Genomic DNA, 20,616 nt, shown 5'->3' with positions numbered 1-20,616 from the left:
CGTTATCACGTTGTAGTAGTCCAGCAATAAAATGAGGATTAAATTCGCGTTTGGTCTGAATGCAGTTAGTCCCACGCACAGGGGATGCAAGGAAACCATGTAAGGAGAGAAGAAATGAGGGAATATGTTTTTAGAGAAATGAAACGTCCTTTCCTCCAAAGCATCACATGAAGCCATGCCCGTTTCTGATGACGGCGACAGCTGATCCCAGCTGCGTTCTGAACCATTTGTAAGGGTTTCACCGCACAAGCTGGAAGACCTGCTAGGAGGGCATTGCAATAGTCGAGGTGAGAGATAACCATGGCCTGTACCAGAAGCTGGGTGGCGTACTGAGTGAGGTAGGGCCTGATTTTCCTGATGTTGTATAGAGCAAAGCGGCATGACCGAGAGACAGCAGCAACATGGTCTGAAAAGGACAGCTGTTCATCAATCATGACACCCAAGTTTCTCACCCGCTTGGTTGGAGTGATTGTTGAGGAATCAGTTTGTAGTTTGATGTTATGGTGGATAGATTGTTTGGCTGGAATGACCAAGAGTTCAGTCTTAGAGAGGTTTAGTTGAAGGTGGCAAGCCCTTATCCATGCAGATATGTCCGAGAGACAGTCCGTGATCCACGCCGAGACGGTGGGATCGTCTGGCAGGAAGGATAGGTAGAGTTGCATATCTTCTGTGTAGCAGTAGCAGTGCCACTCTTAGAACCAGACTGATATGGATCTAGGAGGTCATTCCGTGAGAGGAACTGCCTGTTCGATAGCTTTGGATAGAAATGGTAGAAGTGAAACTGGAAGGCTAGTTCAACGCAGTGGGGGAAGCCCTTTAACATCAGTTTTAGGTAAAGGTAAAGTTTTAGGTAAATACGTAACTTTCATATTAACTGACGTACATAGTTATTTTAACTCTAACCAAGTACTTTTGTTGCCTGATGCTAACACAAATAGCACAAGGAGCCAGTGTGAAATGATTACTAGGACAAGTATAAGTACAATTATGTATAAGTATTTTTGCACTGTACAACACGGTGGGAATTGTTGGGCCTCTGTAAATAATATCATGTAAGAGTACTGTCTAGACCTGTTCTATATGAAAAGTGCAATGAGATAATTTTTGTTGTAGTTAGTGCTATATAAATAAAATTGAACTGAATTTGTATTCTCACACATCAATGTAAAATCTAACTCTGTTTTGTCTCCCCTTTTCTGTTCCCAAAGATGATCGGCACTACAAAGGTAAGAACATGTTCATTCTTAACTAATGATTTGGGAAAAATCAAGCAGTAAACCTAAAGTGATGAAATCATATATTTTAATTTTACAGTTAATAGTTGCTGTTCTCAAAAATGAGTTGCCAACATGACTTAAGAGTCAGTAGGTGTGGTTTTCACTTTCAGACATGCACCTCCATTGTACATGTGATGACAATTTATCATGTCAGTCAAGTCTGAATTGAGCTACAGCATCTCAAGGTTAAATACACACAGAGATGAATAGCATGTGTCTTTTGGCCTGATTAACTGTCATCATCAATCATCTTCCTTCCTTTAATGTATAAATCTGTTATAATAAAATCTGTTTAATAAAGTATTAAACACTGAATTCTGAGATTGTTCTCACGTCAGATCGGTCTATAACAGTGTTTTCCCCCCTTGCATTGCGACTGGAGGCGAGTTATTATATATATATATATATGTCTAACTTTCATTTGTGGCAACTGCAAAGACGAAATTATGAATATCCAGCCAAATTCTTTACATACAGCATGTGAGCAAATGAGAATTAAATTATTGTATACTAAACATCTTTCTCAGGAATTATTGTGAACATCCCTCACAGTCACAATGGTCACTAATGGTCACGGTGCAGTGGTGCAGTGGTTAGCACTGTTGCCTCACAGCAACAGTGCTAACCACAGCAAGGTTGTGGGTTCAAACCCTGGTTGGTCTGTGTGGAGTTTGCATGTTCTCCCCGTGTCTGCGTGGGTTCTGCTCCGGCTTCCTCCCACCGACCAAATACACGCCGGCTAGGTGAATTGGTGTCTCCAAAATTGTCCTTAGGTGTACCCCGCCTTTTGCCTGTTGTAAGCTGGGATTGGCTCCAGCCCCCTGCGACCCTGTACACAGGATGGATGGATAGATGAAATGCTGGGGTTTGGGGGTCCTCACCCAGAAGATTTTGAGCATTAAACACTTAATTTCCTGTATTCTGGAGACATTTTCTGCTCCAATTCATTGTGGAAATGTCTTTATTTATATGAAGAGAAATTCAGCTGGTAGGTGACAATTCATAAATGTAAAAATATTACAGAATATAATGCAGTAATCAGCTGCTTGTTTTTTTTAGCTTAGCTTTAGCTTTGTTTTGAACATTTCACATTTGTTTCTTCTATATTTAAATTGCATTGCATGTTTTCTTATTGTGCAAATAAACCTCACAACATTTTCATTTGTTGGTTAACATTTTTAAGAAATGCTTTCAAAAAGTGATGGGGACAAAACCAGCCATTTCAAAATGTGGTGGGGACATTCCTCAGCGTCCCCAGTGTAAATGACACCTATTACAGGAGGTAAAATTAAGGGAACATGATATTAAGGAAATGTGGTTTGTATGTATATTGACAAAATGTATAATAAAAAGATTGCTAAAATAAAACTTGCCTCAACACTGCCAGTAGGCCAGGTGAGCCATCCTCCAGTGACAGTACTCCCATCTTATCTCATGGTGGTGATATTGTGCTGCCCATAACAATTCAAAATAAGTATAATGACCTTCAGGATTCAATCTATGTAAAACATCAGGTCAGTTAAAAAATTACCATAATGTAATAATTTAATTTGTTTCCAGGCAGAACAATGACAGTACTGTGGTGGCTAACAATATCATCTACAGCAGGGGTCAGCGACCTTTTTTATATGAAAAATTTTCTTATTAATCATTGTGCCATGTCAACATTAAGTTTAATTATGACATCACATCAAAATTGTATATCCAAGAGATCTGTAATTTTATTCTATCCATAGATAACATGCATAGCAGCATTTTAAAAAAGATGTTTTCCCATATTCAGGACATTGTAATTATATATAAGAGTATGATACAAGGCTGCCATCCACATCTGAGTTGAATCATTAACCGTACCAACATTACACCAATCTTGTTTATCAGCTATAAACTTCATTTAGTTATAATGGCAGTAAATGTCAAAACAGGAGAAGTAAGTGTAACAAACAGAAATAGCAGTGGTGTAATCTAGTTTTTTTGTAGTGAGTATACTGTGATATTTCCTTCCCAGCCTCATACTCACCCGTCCCCAAGTGATGTGTCCCAGAGCAACGTCCCAGAGCAACGTCCCATAAGCACCCCTACCCTCACTAATACATACAGATACAGATCTGTCACCAAAACTCATTCATTACAGAATATTATTACAGTGGAGACACAAAAAGTGGTCCACATATTCTCTAGCACATTTATCTTCCAAAAACTTAGGTTATAGGTTTCTGTATCAGCTGAAATGCATGAGCAAGCATCCAGGAACTGCTACTGTGCAGACACTGACACAGCATCCAGCATTCATTGATCCACCACACTAATGTTAGTTGTGTTAACTAGTTCTAGATGCAATTTATTATACCAGCAATCCCCTGCTGCTAATTTCAAACTTGCGCCAAGTGACCGCCAGGCAGCTGTGTTGTTGTTTGGTAGGTGAGGTCAGATTCCGCTCACAGGCCATGGAAGCGTCGTAACACAGATGGGGTGAATTTATGAATGAAAGTGTGAAAGGTCTGTCACAAAACCTTACTGATATGTATCAACTCGTTATTATAAGTGGGTATACGGCTATGCCATGCTTATGAAACATCCACATCTTAGTTGAAATCATTAATCTTGTTCCTCAGCAATAAATTGAACAAATACTTGTATTTCTTTAGTACTTTTATCCCCCATGGTTACAGATTTAAAAGCACAGTTCCCATTTCAGCATCTGCTTGCAATGACATTTCCTTACTTAAAAAATGTTGCAATGGCAGCAAATGTCAAAAAGGGAGAATTGAGTGTAACAAACAAAATGTGAGCACTATAAAAGAATATTGCATTGCTAAAAAACATCGACATCGGAGATGAAAAAAGACCAGGACAAAGTTAATGGATGCCTACCACTCAATATAATCCATGACCCTGCTTTCCTTTGCTGAGCTCCATTATCTGGGGATCATACTTAGTCACTTTAAGTTGCATGCAAGCTTCGGAGCGGTCAGTTGTCATACTACTACGGGAGGAGATGAGCACGCTCTTCATGTGCGAGAATATCTGCTCACAGAGATATGTTGATCCAAAGACTGTCAGCAAAGCCAATGCAATGTTCCTGAGACAGCTAAACCTCTCTGGTACAGATATCCACCAGGTGAAGATGCAAGTTCTATGATCATGCCCTGCTGTGGTTTCCAGCTGTTTCCGTAGCTCCACTGATGTATTTGTATATTTCAGCGGTGCTCATGCTGTGCTGTGTGGAAAGTGTCTAAGTAGCAGAAAGTGGAGTTGGTAATGTCACTCAAAAAAATTACCAGCTTTCCAACAAAGTAGCCCATGTGTTGTACATGTCAAAACAGTTTTCCAGCAGGGACTGGAACTGTCAGTGTGTTAAGGCAAATCCCTTAACAATGAAGTTAACTATGTTTACCACTGAAGCTTCATTAAGATATGAATTTGACGTTTTTGCAGATTTGAAATTTTCTTGGTGTATTATGCAGTGAAGTGACTGACTTGTTCCTCAATTAATGTGACTGCACCTCGCTGTATACCAGCCATGGCGGGGCGACATCTGTTGTCACTGCAAAAATCTTGCTAATGTCAATCCCTCACTCCTCAAAATGCTCCAAAAAAACTCTGGCTCTGTTCTCACCTTTGGTTGTTTCAAGCAGGGATGGAAATTAACACCCGCGCTGCACCAAATGTGGGTAGATTTTCCGTTTGGCGGCTAAATGTTGGAAGGCTACCCGCCACATTGGTGGGTAAATGTATTGGGTACGATATCGCCATGTAATAGCTTTTTGACGTTAACTAACAGCAGATCAGCGTAGTTGTTTGTTGTGTGTCTCACTTAACACTAGAACGGCCGTAACAGGTAAAATTTACCCGCTATAAAAATGCATTGATTTTGTGATTATTTCTGCTACATGTTGCTCCAACACACTTTGGGAAACATTTAGCACATGTGGCTTTCCTATAAACACCATCCCCATATTTCAGGCAATATAATACAGAAAGTTTATTCTATTGCATTCATTGTCTTCACCGTGCAGGTCGATCGCTTGCGCTGCGCATCTGTGAAGGGCACGTTCACATGCGGCGGCTCTTTTGATGTCATCCACTTGCCGCTGTTATAGATGTTATAGCCTAGTTAGATTCTAAACACAGCTTGAATTTAAATGCATCATACAATTTACAAAAAAGACCGACTGCTGTAGTGTTTTATAGGCGGTAATAATAGCCTCATAATGTTGGCTAGTTCTCACTGTTCTGCTTGTTTTTTCGGACTCATTCAATACTCAAATTCATAGTCGATTTTTACCCAACAGAAAAATGTAATGTTACTGAAAAATACAAAGCATTGGAAAAGTTATAGCCAGTCAAAAAGCACACGAGGGAGCCACACGCTCTCTTGTAGGGACCGTAGAACACACCTCTATTGCAGGGAAAAACTAGGCTACTGCAGCATTAGTTTTGATGATCATGTAACCTACACAAAAGATATAAGCAGCTTTTATGCATATTTACTTCATTCAGGTGGATCGCTGTTAGATATTGACCCGTCAGATGCAGTGTCAACCCAGGACACATCGCTCATCGCCCCCACCGTCAGACTCTCCTTCACTCACTGCGCTGAGCAAGTGTAATGCCTGTAGTGGGAAAGGCGTTGCCAATAGCAACATAGAATGTTTATCTAAACGTGCGTCATGAACAGCGCTAACATGACTGTATTCTCTATAGGGGTAAATTTTACCCGCTTTCAGACATTTTTTAACAATAGGGGGTGCTACATAACACACTTTTAAGAAAAGTCAGAGACTGGGGGACTTGAATATTATATAGAAAAAAAATACATACAATCAAAAAACAGCCGCGGTTAAATTTGACCCGTTGGTGGTTCTAGTGTTAAATGGGTCCCTGCTGCACCAATGGATCTAAAGTTGTGTAACACACAGATTAGGGGCGTTCATTGGTTGTTGTTTATTCAGGTTCATTCATTCAGGTTACTTGTGTTTAATTGGCATAGATTTGTAAGGGGGTGGTCGTTATGAGATTGGAGTTGGGAGCAGTAAAGTTGTGCCATTAGCTAGCTAGCTACCACTGTAATGTGCATAAGTTACCTGTCAACCCTACCGTTTTCCCCGAGCTCCTCTTGTATTTCACTGTTCTCTCCAGGTGTCATCTAGTTAACATATATCCCTGTAAATCTCCCGTATTTTTTACATTTCCAAAAAAAATACCCGCTGCGTTGCTACATTCAGCCCTGTGACAGTGAAGGCAAGTAAACAACACCCGCCAATAAAACAAGAAGAAGAAGAAATGCAGCACGAGGGGTTCAGGACGGATGATGCGTTGCTAAACAGAGGATTTCACATGCATTTGCCCCTAAAATAGATTTGTGCAAACCAGAAAAATGATTTGTCATGTGTGAGTAAAAACTGCAACCTACAGATATGATTGTTGTTAGTATTTAGCATTATAAATTAGAGAGCAATGTAGACTATTTTTCTTGCACAAGGACCAACAATGACAAAAAGGAGGCTGAAGCAGAACAGACAAAAATTATTAATTGATGAGGAGGTTTAAGTTGAAAGATTAATAAGCATGTAAGTTCATAAAACAATTTACTGTTATGTCTTTTGTCTTTAAGTTTGTATTCGACAGAATTCAATTATTCAGTTTCTCCTGCATTCCCATTCTATACAGTTTATAGCATCTTCATGTTACTGAAATGTTAGCTTTGACCATTTGACTACTTTTCCATTTGCTTAAGGACAACACTTTTTAAAATTTATTTTTTACATCTCCAGCATTGCCTACCCCAGTAAACTTGAAACTGAATGTAGTATTTTGAAATTGAATTCAGTTTCTCTGAAACTGCATTTGATCCTCACTGAAAATTCAACTCTATATACTTTCACATTCAGTCTGTTGAATTCAGTGAGACACACATCCGGTCTTTGAGGAAGAGCAATCAAGTGCAGATTCACAGAACTCCTTTTCAGCACTTTTTGACCATTTCCTTCACTCCTGGAAAACTATATGTGTGCTAACCATTTTACTGCGGCCTGCTTTCTCAGCGAGGACGAGAAACGTTACAAAGAAGGATTAGCTTCAGAACTGAAACTCAAGGATGGATTGAACTGTAACTTCAAACCTGTAAGTTTGGCATTTGTTATGTTGTTTTTTTTGGTTGTTGGGCATGGGTCTGTAATACTAGGGACACTCAAGAGAAATTGTGTTAATGTTAAGCCTCTTTTGAAGCAAACTAAATAACCCGAGTAGGATGTTGGATGTTGGATGTTGGATGTGGGTGACTGGGAATCTTATTCACTTTTTGTGGAACGCTAGGTGGCTTTGTTGTTAGCCCTTCATTTCCGTGATCCCCTCCAGTATGTGTGTCTGTTGCTGTATGTAAATTTCCCTGAAAGACCCGTGGCACATGTGAAAAACAAATGGTCGGTTGCCAACCTTGTGTAACTTTGAGTAGGACCAAGCTGCAATCTTGCTCATTTCCGAAAGCTGGGCAGTGTGTTTAAAGTCAAGCTGATACAACCACTCTGATACACTTATGCGTTACTACAATACTAGTATTAGTGAACAATACTGCAGATTACTACAGTTCCAGTGTAAAATACATATAGAAATAGTGTCCTAGGTTTCTGCTGTTGTGGTCATGTAGTCTCTATAGTATTACACAACAGGCTCACTTGGAAAAGTTTGCTTTTCACCGGAAACTTTTGATATGTCACAATACAAGTTAAAGTTGAAGTCAAATGTTCTGTGTAATAATTGTTTTCTCCATTTTTAATACAAATGATGTTATCTTTTTTTGAGCTGTTTAGAGCTGTTGCCATAGCTACACATTTGATAATACTGGAGTAAACTGTAACCGTTTCCTGTATACGGCCAGCACATCGACTACAGCTACCTGCCAAGGGATGTTTCCTGACAGACCGACCCATCAGAGACACACCATAAGGGCTGCAGAGGACGTCAGAAGTACAGGTTTGGGGCCTGATATAGTAGGACTACTTTTGATAAAGTTTTAACAATGAGCTGTTCATCAAAAATACAATTCTGATGCAAAGTCATTGCTGTCCAGTCTACTACAAAGACATTTGTGCTGGCACATCCACTATTACCTATGCAGCTCCTCTGGCTTTTCTAACATCCACACCAGTAAAGAGACCTCGTTTAGACCTGGAGGAGGAGGAGGGTGGATGCTTTGACCCTGCAGACTTGGTCACAGCTATGAAAGGGTTGACAGACATGTTGTGAGTTACTCAAATATCCCTTTAAGTGTGTGTGTGTGTGTGTGTGTGTGTGTGTGTGTGTGTGTATTAGTTGCCAGTTTATTCTCTGAAACTAATGCAGTCTAATTCGGCTCAGTGGCAGTCCTTGTATCTAGAACAGTCTAAAGTGATGTGGGGAAGCCGAGCCATCGCCACTGAGGCCTTCCACTCACCAGTCATTGTCCGGTTTTCCGCTTGATCGGCCATGACCAGTGACCGGGTCGATCGGTCTTACACATCATGTGCCACACGATGATTCACGTCATGCGCACAGTGCACTGACAGCAACTATTGTCACAGTCACACAAGCATACGCACACACTAAACATGTCGCTGTGGAAGGTCTTCACCATGAGCAAAGAAGACTTAACGCTCTCAATTTGTAAGATGCCAAAATAAGCCATGTTTCCCAAACAGACTTTATTTGAGCAGACCACCCAGGTATGTTAACGGTCTCCACAGTCTATATAGAAACCCATTTTTAACACTTTCCGAGAAACAGAGAGAGAGAGACCTTATTTGGTATTATGTTAGAAGATGCAGACACGGTGGATATTTTAAAGCACGGACCAGTGAAGCAACAGTGAACACACCTGTTGATGACGATGTCATTCAGTACCACGTTGGCCTCATTGGTTTCGATAGGCTCCGTCATTAACAACATGCTTCCTCCAAACAACTCACCTGCTGCTGTGAAAACAGAATCATGGGGTAAAAATCCCACGAAAACACAAAAGTACTATTAAGTTTAGCTATCCTTAAATTGACCTTTATAAACAATGGCTTTTTACTTTGAAGGCGAGCGGTCTCTGTTTCCGGTTTTAGACTTTCTTGTAAAATTTTCATTGTACAAGTTGGATAATGGAAAAAGCCGATGCTTACTTACATTGCACATCTTCATTCAGTGCGACAATAACACAGCATTGTGCTAACATAGTTTGGGCAGCGGCTCTGCAAAAATGAACAGTTGGGTGGGACAATAAACATAAAATTTCTCAAGAGCAATTTTTGAAGGGGACACAAATAACAGCCAAAATTGTACCTTTATAGGATATGTGTACACAGAGGGAAGACTTATTACTATTTTTCTAGCCCACTATTACTATTCCAAAGTAATAGTTGTGTTTACAATCACTGTCTAATAACGTGATACAAGTTCGTGTCTCTTTCTGCGTGTTTCTCTGCAGATGTAAATAGTGAGCATTGCGTCTTTTTCACTGTTATTCTGGTGAATAACTTCCACACACATAATACGTGTTTTAGCGTGTGTGAGTGTGTGTGTGTGGCTGTGACATGAGGTTACTGTCTATGCTGCTGTGCACTCATGTGAAACATGTTTGTAACGTTCAATGTGACAGGCAGAAAATTGGATATTTGATACTGCTTTACCCCGGTCACCCGTCATGGTAAATTAAGCTGAAAACCGACCTATTTTCTCTAGCTGTCGAAGGTGACTTACTATCAAACAGGCTATTAAATAAGCTACCAAACAAGTCAGCTAATGTTATAATAACACAAAAAATAATATGTTAATAATATTTTGTCATGATTAATTTATTAATGACTCAACTGTATTATAGACAAAAGAATCAGTTCATTTGATGTTTTAAGTGAATAAAATAGCCTTGCCAGCCTACCTAACATTACTAAAGTTCCACAACTACTAAAGGATTAGAAAATGTTTTCTTCCACTGCACTCCTGTGAAGTAAAGATGGCAGTGGACCAAACTACTGTGAGGAAACGGAGGGGGGTCTCAAAATGTTTCTAAACTTAAAGCGCACTTTTATTGCCCTGTTTGCATTTTTATTGTTTAACTACTTACACAATTGTTCAAAGTATCATTATATTCTTTATTTAATGTTTTTTTGTGGGGGGGCAACCCTCAGATAGTGGGGGTCTTGACCCCCCAACCCCCTGAAATGTCTGCCTATGCTCACATGGGTCAACATACATTTGCATTAGTTCAAGTAGGACAATGAAATTAGGTAATACCCCCTAAACTGCGATTTTTCATCATACAATGTGAACAACTGCAGATGTATTATACTTCACGCTGACTGCTGTCAATTACAGTTCTTAGAAGAAAAAAGAATCTGAAGTGGTCAACTTGAAATTGGCAAGACTTTAAAAAATTGGAAATGGGCGATGACAAGCATGGTAGGTGCAATCACTGAGAATAGCCACAAAAACACAGAATTTGACAATGGAAAAAACAGATGTTAAAGTATTTTCAGTGCTTAAAATGAATTATGTGAAAATAGATCATGCCTACCAGAATTACTTATAATACTAAAATAAACATACTATAAAAATGTCATCACACTTTGTCAACACTGGAGTGATCCAAGAAAATTAAAGAAGATAAATATTTTAATGTCAGTAACTTTCCTTGGATCACCCAGAAATTAAATACATAGTATGCTAAAACAAGCTAGATTCAAGAATTACACAACTACAGTGGGCGGGTCACTTGATTAAAATGTTGTTCTGTTATTGTGGCCTTCTCCTGTCATACTGTAATCACCTTGACATTAGTACTGTGATCACTACATGCCTACATGCTTCTCCTTCATTCAAGACCAAATGTAACAATGACTCTGCCATGTTTTACAGAGCTGAGTGACCTGATGAAGATGATAAAAACTTTATTATCCATTTCTGGAAACTTGTCTTTGGCTTCAATTCAGTTTTATTTATATAGCGCCAAATCACAACAACAGTTATCTCACAGCGCTTTTCATAAAAGAGCAGGTCTAGACCTTACTCTGTGATGCTATTTACAGAAGCCCAATAATTCCCACCAAGAGCAGCACTAGGCGACAGCTTCACCAGGTTCTATAGAGTAGCTGGTGTCTGAGGTGTTCCTGGAGCCACCAGAGTCCTCACAGTCTCAGAAACCATCAGAGGAGGAAGATATTGCTGGGAAGAAGATTCATGCTCCAGTCAAGCAAAGGCCTGAAGACAACACAGCAGCCAGCAGCATCAGGAAGGTCTCAGAATCCACAGGAAGATGTGTCAGAATGACCCCTGTGACCTGAAAGCTCCATTACCAGCTGATACCACTTAAGTATAACAGAAATGCTTTACATCGATGGAGGTCATGATCTGGACAGTTTAAATAAAAGTTCTGGCTTTGCTACGTAGTGTGTACCAAATTTACATTTACATTTCATTGGCTATGAAGAAATGCTTAATTTTTAATACTTTTAGTAATTTTTTAATTTAGTATTAAAGGTTTTATGAAAATTTTGATTTCCTGCAAGGAGAAGGATCTAAAAATCTGTCCGGGTCCTCTATCTGCACGATCGGAACACGACACTGAAAAGACTGCAATAAAACCACAGTTCTTCTCCACCTCGCTGAATCCACAACAGAACTGCCAGCTAACAACTAGCATGCCAAAGGAATTTTCCTCCTCTACGGACTGCTAACGTAACAGTCTAATACTTGGCTAAGCACAGGACTGTAGGTTTTGTTCAATGTACATGTAACGTTAATGATTTGTTCTACTTAGTTACTTTAGTTTATTTGTTTGAAAAGGCAATAAGACCTACATAAAATATGGTGCATTAAGAAATTAATAAAGAAAAGAAAAATAATTGAAAAAAAACAATAAGATCTGTCTTCATATATATATACTGTGTATATATACCGTATGAATATAAGTGTATGTGTGGTATACAACAGCTAAAAAGGATACAAGGAGAAAGAAGGCAATGTTTAATTTTTCCACAGCTGACATCACCTGTATCAGAGAAGTGACCTATCTATAGGAAGGGAGGCAACAATGTCAGAAGTATTCCTCAAAAACTTTCCAAAACATCAGCAAAAAAATCATAATTATTAAATAAATGTAATGGTAACTCTTATTTCTTATAAAATGTATACCTAAAATCAATGTCAGTAAATCCAGAAAAGAATGCACTAGGTGGCAGTATGAAGCTGCCCTCATTACTAGAATGTCATGTACATAGAGTAAGATGGCAAAAGCAACAAACAGGGTGTGATGTCTTCCAAATACGTTAAAGTGTCGTATCTGTCGTCATGCCAGAGTGCTTTGCTAATGTCTCAGGATGTGAACAGGCTCCACTTAGATGTCTGTCTGCCAGGATAATCCCAGTGTTGTGTGCAGTGATGAATAACTGTGTCAATGCCACAATCTGTCAGAGGCATTTAGGTAGATAATAATTGTAGCAGGGATAGTAAGACAGACACAAAGACGAGAAACACAGGATGGAGGAAAGCAGTGGTGGTGGTCATACCAGGGTGAAATAAAGAATGAGGAGAGACTGTAAGAGAAGGAGAGGGCAGGATATTTATTTATGTTATTTATTTAGCAAATGGTGTTTTTATAGAGGCAGGGGAAAGCTCGCTGCACTTCCATTACAGTCCAACTGGCTCCAGCTGAGTCCTCTCTGCTCCCAGGCTCTGGGGACACACTGTCCAATGTTTCATCCAATTGTTAGACAACAGAGAGGCAGGGCCATAGTAGTAAGGGAAATAGTGCTTGCTCATGCCGGGAATTGTTGGGTCTCTGTAAATAATATTACAAAGAGTATGGTCCAGACCTGCTCTATATGAAAAGAGATAACTTCAGTTATGAATTGGCGCTATAAAAAAAATATAATGTATAAAGTTGTGGTTAAAAGTTTACATACACTTGTAAAGAACATGTATGTCATGGCAGTTTGAGTTTCCAGTAACTACAACTTATATTTTTCTGTGATAGAATCATTGGAGCACATACTTTACCAGAAAAAACAGTCATGAATTTTGGTTCTATTATGAATCTATTATAGGTGTTCTGAAAATGTGACCAGATCTACTGTGTCAAATACAACAACTTAAACAATCAATTTTGGTGACATAGAAAGTTGTGTCAATCAAATTTGTTTTGTGACATGGCCTTTATAACTTCTTTTGAGTGTGTATGAGTGACTTCTCTGAGCCCATTTAAATAGGGCTTGTTTGATACGCTGATTAGACTCAGCCACAAACGCTATGATGGGAAAGTCTAAGGAGCTCAGCATGGACCTGAAGAATCGGATCATCGGAGTTGGCCGACTCGACATTCACATCCAGTCAATAAGAGCAGGCAGCTACTTTTCATCACAAAACTTTTCACCTCCAGCTCTCTCTGTAGCTCAGACAATCCCTGATGCCCGCCACCCCGCAATCCATTGTTTCTCTCATATTCTTTGTATTTATAATTTTTTTCATTATAATAATAATTGTATCGTGTGTAGTTACATGTCATTTCCTGTGTCACTTTTTATGGGTCTTGGGTTTAGAGACCAGTGTTGGGTAACGACATTGTCGTTGTAAATGTATTTGTATAGCGCCTTTCTAGTCATTTCGCTACACTAGTGTACACTAGTACACTAAGTGCTCAAACGGAACCTCATTCATACACTGGCGGAACAGCAGCCAGGGACAAATCGGGGTTCAGTATCCCCTGCCGCCGATCAGTCACGTAGCTCAGACGATCCCTGCTACCTCAGTGTGCTAATCCATTCTTTCACCCAGATTTTTCGTCTTTATAATCGGTATCTTTATAATAACAAATAACAGCTGTTTTGTGTGTAGGTTCGCGTCATTTCCCATTTCACATTTCACGTGTGTTTTCTTGACAAAACGTGGTTTGGAGACCAGTGTCGGCCATCGTCCGACGCTGAAAATCGTGTGGTCTGCATGAGCCTTTAGGCTGGCCACAATAAAAGCCCACGAAGTGTATGTAAATTTTTGACCACAACTGTATCTATGTGGATGTAAATTTATTTATTTATATATAATTGTATGTATATATGTATGTATGTGTGTATACATATGTTTGTTTTATTATGCTACTTCTATGTACAGACTGATCTAACACTTGTTGGAAACTAATTCACCTTAATTCTAAAAATAAAACATGATTCCAGTTAAGTCTAATTCTGTGGTCTTTACAATGAAATATAAAGTAATCCTTTTTCTGTGTAGGGGCAGAATAAAATGGCTTTCCACCTGTGCAATGCTGAGATTATAATGAGACGTGACGTTTCTTGTTCACTGTTGGTACCAAGTATATTAAAACAGCAACGTTTGGTCATAGATGTCAGATAATAACACATTCCAAAAGATGGACCTCAAATAATTTATGTTTAAAGATTCTGGACATAATATTCAATTCGATTTCAAATCAATTTTATGTATATAGCGCCAAAATTACAACAACAATTATCTCTGAGCGCTTTTCATAACATGCTCCGTAAATGTAAATGCTCTGTATTTGTATAGCGCCTTTCTAGACTTTTCTTTTCCGATTAACGGGCAACCCGCCCAATAACAGAGCAGGTCAAAACCATACTCTGTGATGATATTTACAGAAACCCAACAGTTCCCACCAAGAGCAAGCACTAGGCGACAGAGGCAAGGAAAAACTTCCTTTTAAGAGGCAGAAACCTCGAGCAGAACCATGGCTCAGGGTGGGCGGCCATCTGCCTCGACCGGTTGGGGGTGAAGGGGGGCGAAGAGAAAGAGAAAGAGAGAGCCTACACAATATACACACAGAGGTACAGACAGTAAAGGTAATGTTGCTATAGACTGAATGAAAAATGGTACAGATATTTAAAGTAGTGTTAATGATAATAATCATAATGTTAATGATTATAACAACAAAAAGCAATAGGACTAGTAACAATAATTGAAACAGAGGGTGCCGAGCAGGAACACGGGGGCAGCAGGTGACCCGCAGCCACAGATCCAGACTCCACAGCTCCAGAGCCAGAAACACCTGCAGGAAGTGATAGGAGGAGAGAGGAGAGGGACGAGAAAGCACAAGACTACCGGAAAGGGGAGAAGTTGTGTTAGTAACATGCAATAATGGGATGAGGTTGCATACAGAGGGAAAGAAAGTAGATGAGAGAGGAGCTCAGAGCATCATGGGAAATCCCCTGGCAGTCTAGGCCTATAGCAGCATAACTAAGGGATGGTTCAGGACTCACCTGAGCCAGCCCTAACTATAAGCTTTATCAAAGAGGAAAGTCTTAAGTCTACTCTTAAATGTGGAGATGGTGTCTGCCTCCTGAACCCAAACTGGAACCTGGTTCCACAGGAGAGGAGCTCGATAGCTGAACGCTCTGGCTCCTAGTCTACTTTTGGAGACTCTAGGAACCACAAGTAACCCTGCATTCTGGGAGCGCAGTGCTCTGGTGGGGTAGTAAGGTACTATGAGCTCTTTAAGATAAGATGGTGCCTGACCATTAAGAGCTTTGTAGGTAAGAAGAATGATTTTAAATTCTATTCTGGATTTTACTGGAAGCCAATGCAGAAAAGCTAAGACAGGAGAAATATGATCTCTTTTCCTGGTTCCTGTCAGAACACGTGCTGCAGCATTCTGGATCAGCTGAAGAGTCTTAATGGACCTTTTCGAGCAGTGTGATAATAAGGAATTGCAGTAATCCACCCTAGAAGTAACAAATGCATGGACTGCATGGAAATGCATTTTCCTGCATCACTTTTAGACAGGATGTTCCTGATTTTCGCAATATTACGTAGGTGAAAAAAGGCGGTCCTTGAAATTTGCTTAATGTGAGACTTAAACGACATGTCCTGATGATAGATAACTCTAAGATTCCTCACAGTGGTGCTGGAGGTCAGGTTGATGCCATCCAGGGAAACTATATCTTTAGATAACGCATCATGGAGGTGCTTGGACCCTAGAACAATAAGTTCAGTTTTATCTGAGTTTAACATTAGAAAATTACAGGTCATCCAGGTTTTAACATCCTGAAGGCACATTTGAAGTTTAGCTAACTGATTAGTTTCATCTGGCTCGATAGATATAACTGAGTATCATCTGCATAACAATTTAACAATGTTAAATAACAAGTTTATGGAGTGTTTCCTGATAATATTGCCTAAAGAAAGCATATATAAAATGAAGAGGATTGGTCCGAGCACAGATCCTTGTGGAACTCCATGACTAACTTTGGCATGCATGGAGGACTCATTGTTAACATGTACAAACTGAAATCGATCTGATAAATAGGACTTAAACCAGCTTAGAGCGGTTCCTTTAATGCCAATGAAATGTTCCAGTCTCTGCGATAGGATCTGATGGTCAAATGCAGCACTAAGATCTAGTAAAACTAGTACAGAGACAAGTCCTTTGTCTGATGCAGTTAGGTGGTTGTAATTTTCACCAGTGCTGTCTCTGTGCTATGATGAACTCTAAATCCTGACTGAAAATCCTGAAAATATTATCGTTATCTTATTTTTAAAGCTGTATTATTCGATTTTTTTGTCATAAGGGGGCAGTGGAGGAAGGTGTAAACACAACAATGACAACTGTATGTAATTATTACTTGGTGGCAACATTAAAGTTCAGTAAATTGAGTCCAGTTCCCAACCCCCTAAGCCTTTCAAGTCACTGGACAATAGTACTGCAGACAACAAGCTTGCAATAATTGTCCTCAGGTCTTTTGTTCCTGTCAACATGCTTGTCACAGAGTGAGTCTCTACTCTGCAGATAATGAAGAAACAACTCAGTCAACACATTTGTTTTCTTTCCAATAGGCAGCAATGGTCAGTGTTGATGAGTCTTTAGCTGTTAGCTCTCTAACAAAAAAGGATTATTGACAGGGCTGTTGGCTTGTTATTGCTTCCTGCTATGTGGCTGTGCAAGAAGTCAGCCTTTGACAACAGTATAATTGCATTCTGTCAGAGCATCATTTTGTCATTTTTATCAATGGAATGTTTGTGCATTGGTCACACTTTAAGAGGGTTAAAGGAAGCATAATGGATGACTGTGTCATGTCGGTAATTGAATGCTATATTGTTTTTCTCAGGTTGTTAAATTGAAGGCAGCGTTAATCCAGGATTTAACAATGATTTGATGGATAGGCCTGGAGCTGTGGCTGCAGCCATCAGGTAGCAGCATGCATTAGCTTATTTTAATTAAAACTGCACTTCCACTAACTCCCAGTACGCCTCCACCTTCTACCTATGACCAACCCAGAAAGCTCAGTGTTGTGTGTGTGTGTGTGTGGAGGGGGGAGGGTGGGTTGATTTTACATTCAGTGATACTAAGCCAAAGCAGAGTTGACACTAAGGCCCTCATCAGACAGAGTGCTTTTTGCGGGTTGTGTAAAATGTGATCAACATTTAAAGCTAGGGCTGGGCATGTTAACATGTTATTATCGCGTTAACAAATTAATTAATTAAAGCCGACAATTATTTTATTGCACATTAACGCAGTTTTTATTTTTATTATTTTGAAAGTCCATTGCTCACTGGCTCTGAATACACATTCTGTCAAACCATGGGTGACAGGAGGGGTGGGATGTTGATCACCCACCCAAACAAGCAGTGGAGGGAGGCTTCAGCAGACTACGCTTCGGAGAAGTAGATAAACAAAAGCAAGACAAGTGATCAAATGCCATAGCAAAGTGGATAGCTACACACTGCATGCTGATTAGTACTGGGGAAGATGTCTGTCTTAGGAACATTCTTAAAATCACAAAGTAGTCGCATGGCCCTGTGGGGTTGCTCTTTTCTCCGGTGACAGCGCTCTGCGAGTAAACGGCAGGCGCTCTATGGATAGGAACCAAGACAACGGCTTCTGTGTGCTACACAGCTGTAGCCTTTTTAACCTAAGTTAAAATTTTAGGCTACATAACTTTACCCAATAGGCCTCCCCTAGTTTTGCAGGGATGCTCTTCCATGCAAATTCCCTCCTGTTGATGTCCTATTTAGTAAATAGTAATAGATTCTGGAAACTCACAAACAGCGAGGATCAGTCTCTCTTCCAATGATTTGTGCTCCGCGTAGCCTACAAAAAGACAATTCAACTTTGGCGGTGGGCGGGGGTGTGCGTGAGGAGACCACTTCACCTCACTTTAACCGGCACACTTGCTACTGAACAAAGACTGTTTATGCTGCTCCCTGATAAAAGAAAAATGTTTCTGCTGATACCTGTTCAGAAAAAAAAAAACAAGCAAACAAGCTTGTTGCTCAGAAGGTGCCTGTTTTGATATGATCGTGGCTCTGGACTAGAAGGAATACTGCTGGTAAAAAGCACCTTTTTTGTTTGTTTGCAAACCACATTATTGCACTTTTGTGTATATACACCATACATTTAAATTAAAAGTGCGCAATACACTGCTGTACAATTCATTATTCAATTTTGTGCATAACTATGCGAAAAATCACGATTAAATAAATTTAAAACATAACATAGAGATTGTACCTGGTTAGGGCTGCCACCTAATTGTTTACTAAAGGCTCGTTCAGACTACATGACTTTCAGCGTCGGCCGATGGCTGTGCCGTTCACACTACACAACTTGTCGTCTTGTGATGGGAGTCTTGAAGTCGTTGTGGCGTTCACACTACGTGACTGATTGGTGACAGGGGGTCACACACTACACGAGCTGACAGCGGCAGTGTCACCTGATGCAGGTCTCCAAACCATATCTTGTCAAGAAAACACACGTGAAATGTGAAACGGGAAATGACGCGAACTACACGTGAAACAGCTGTTGTTTGTTATCATAAAGATAGAGAGACTTAAAGACTATAAAGAAAGAGAATATGGGTGAAGGAATGGATTAGCACCCGCAGGTAGCTAGAGTGCTAGATATCTGGCAGATGTCGGCAATGTGTCAGAAATTTGTCGGGGAGCCGTTTTTGATGCGTCATTGAGTACTCACACACAACCACTGGCCATCTGCAGCTGAACACCTCCAAGACCAAGGAGATGGTGGTGGAGGAGGAAACCACATCTCCAACCTGTGTCCATCGAAGGTGTCTATGTGGAGGTGGTCAGGACTTACAAATATCTGGGGCTGCAGCTGCATGGCAAGCTGAACTGGACAGCAAATATGGACACTCTCTACAGGAAAGGGCAGAGCCGTCTGTAGTTCCTGAGAAGGCTGGGGTCCTTCAACATCTGCAAAAAACTGCTGCAGATGTTTTACCAGTCTGTGCTGGCCAGCGTCCTCTTTTATGCTGTAATAATTTATTGGATTTGGTTGCTTTAAGTAGAATGCAGTATTGTTTGGAAATTAGTCTGAATTGCAGGTATGATGCCAAAGGTTGAAGCAAAAGGAAGGTGCAGTTAAGTGAAACCAAAGAAAACAAGTGTGAACATAGCTTCTGAGGTTTGAGACAATTGAGGGATGCTGTAACCAGCGCAGATGGAGCGGATGCAGACGGACTGATGAAACAAGACGTTCGTTGATGAAACAAGACATGGTGATGAAATCAAATGGTAGGAAGGTTACATTGACAAGAGCCGGATGATAGCTCAAAACGACTGTTAGCCGGATGTTGGCTCGAAATGACAGTGAGCTCGGAATGACCAAGAGCTCGATGTTAGCTCAAATCGACTATTGGAATCTCGATGCCCGAAGTCCCTCTTGAAGGTTGGTGGTAGGGTGGCATCTTGGTGCCAAAAACCCCTAATGCAGGCAGCTGGCGAGGTTGTTGGTAGGGTGCAGCCAGCTGCTGTGGTTGCTTGAAGTGTATGGCTGGGGCGCTGGCATCCCGGTTCCTGGAGCCCTGACTGAAGCAGTTTGCTGAAATCAGCGGCTGTGGTTCCTAGTAGGAAGATAGCTACGCTACCACCACACTACTGTAAAATGTTGTTAAATTTGTAACGTCTCTACTTGTAGCAACTGCCTAACACTGGATACATGTAGCTTTAAATATAATTAGATTAATATACCTTATTTTAACGTCTAATCAACTTGTCATCATTACTTTTATAATTAGATTGGTGATAACTCCGATTACAGGTAGCATTGAATGTCTTAAGTCTTAAAGATAGCTCCCTGCTGTCCCCAGAGCAGCTGCATGTTGTCATACAGCATGTGGAGGAGCAAAATGTTGGTGTACTATGTTATACTAATTACCATTCTCATTTACTAATTGAATTGCATGTGTGAGTATTTATGATGAATGCGTCCGTGTGAACATGATATAATTGTCAGCGCACATTGCTTCAGCTATTTTCCAACATTCATGAGCTCTTATGCCTGTGGCTGTAAACAACACTATGATCATGCATGTCGGGGGGGGGGGGGGGGGGGGGTGTG

At 40.2% G+C, this 20,616-nt stretch overlaps 1 protein-coding gene and 1 long non-coding RNA gene across 4 annotated transcripts in view; one reads left to right on the top strand and one right to left on the bottom strand.

Annotated features, from left to right (window-relative positions):
• Positions 1-20,616, top strand: part of LOC123976309 (ankyrin repeat and MYND domain-containing protein 2-like) — an 817,726-nt gene that overhangs the window by 481,424 nt on the left and 315,686 nt on the right. The gene's annotated exons all lie outside the window — the stretch shown is intronic.
• On the bottom strand, positions 1,306-6,506 carry LOC123976327. Of its 3 annotated transcripts, none has more exons than XR_006826330.1 (3): positions 6,378-6,506; positions 5,772-5,893; positions 1,306-2,106 (listed from the first exon to the last, which is right to left on the bottom strand). It is a non-coding gene; the product is annotated as an uncharacterized LOC123976327 (long non-coding RNA). The 3 variants fall into 3 exon arrangements; XR_006826329.1 differs by having other exon boundaries at positions 6,365-6,500; XR_006826331.1 differs by lacking the exon at positions 1,306-2,106 and adding an exon at positions 2,650-2,728 and having other exon boundaries at positions 6,365-6,500.

Source organism: Micropterus dolomieu, linkage group LG09 (assembly GCF_021292245.1).
Source record: "Micropterus dolomieu isolate WLL.071019.BEF.003 ecotype Adirondacks linkage group LG09, ASM2129224v1, whole genome shotgun sequence".
Lineage (NCBI taxonomy): Eukaryota > Metazoa > Chordata > Actinopteri > Centrarchiformes > Centrarchidae > Micropterus > Micropterus dolomieu.
This window is presented reverse-complemented; position numbering and strand designations above follow the sequence as displayed.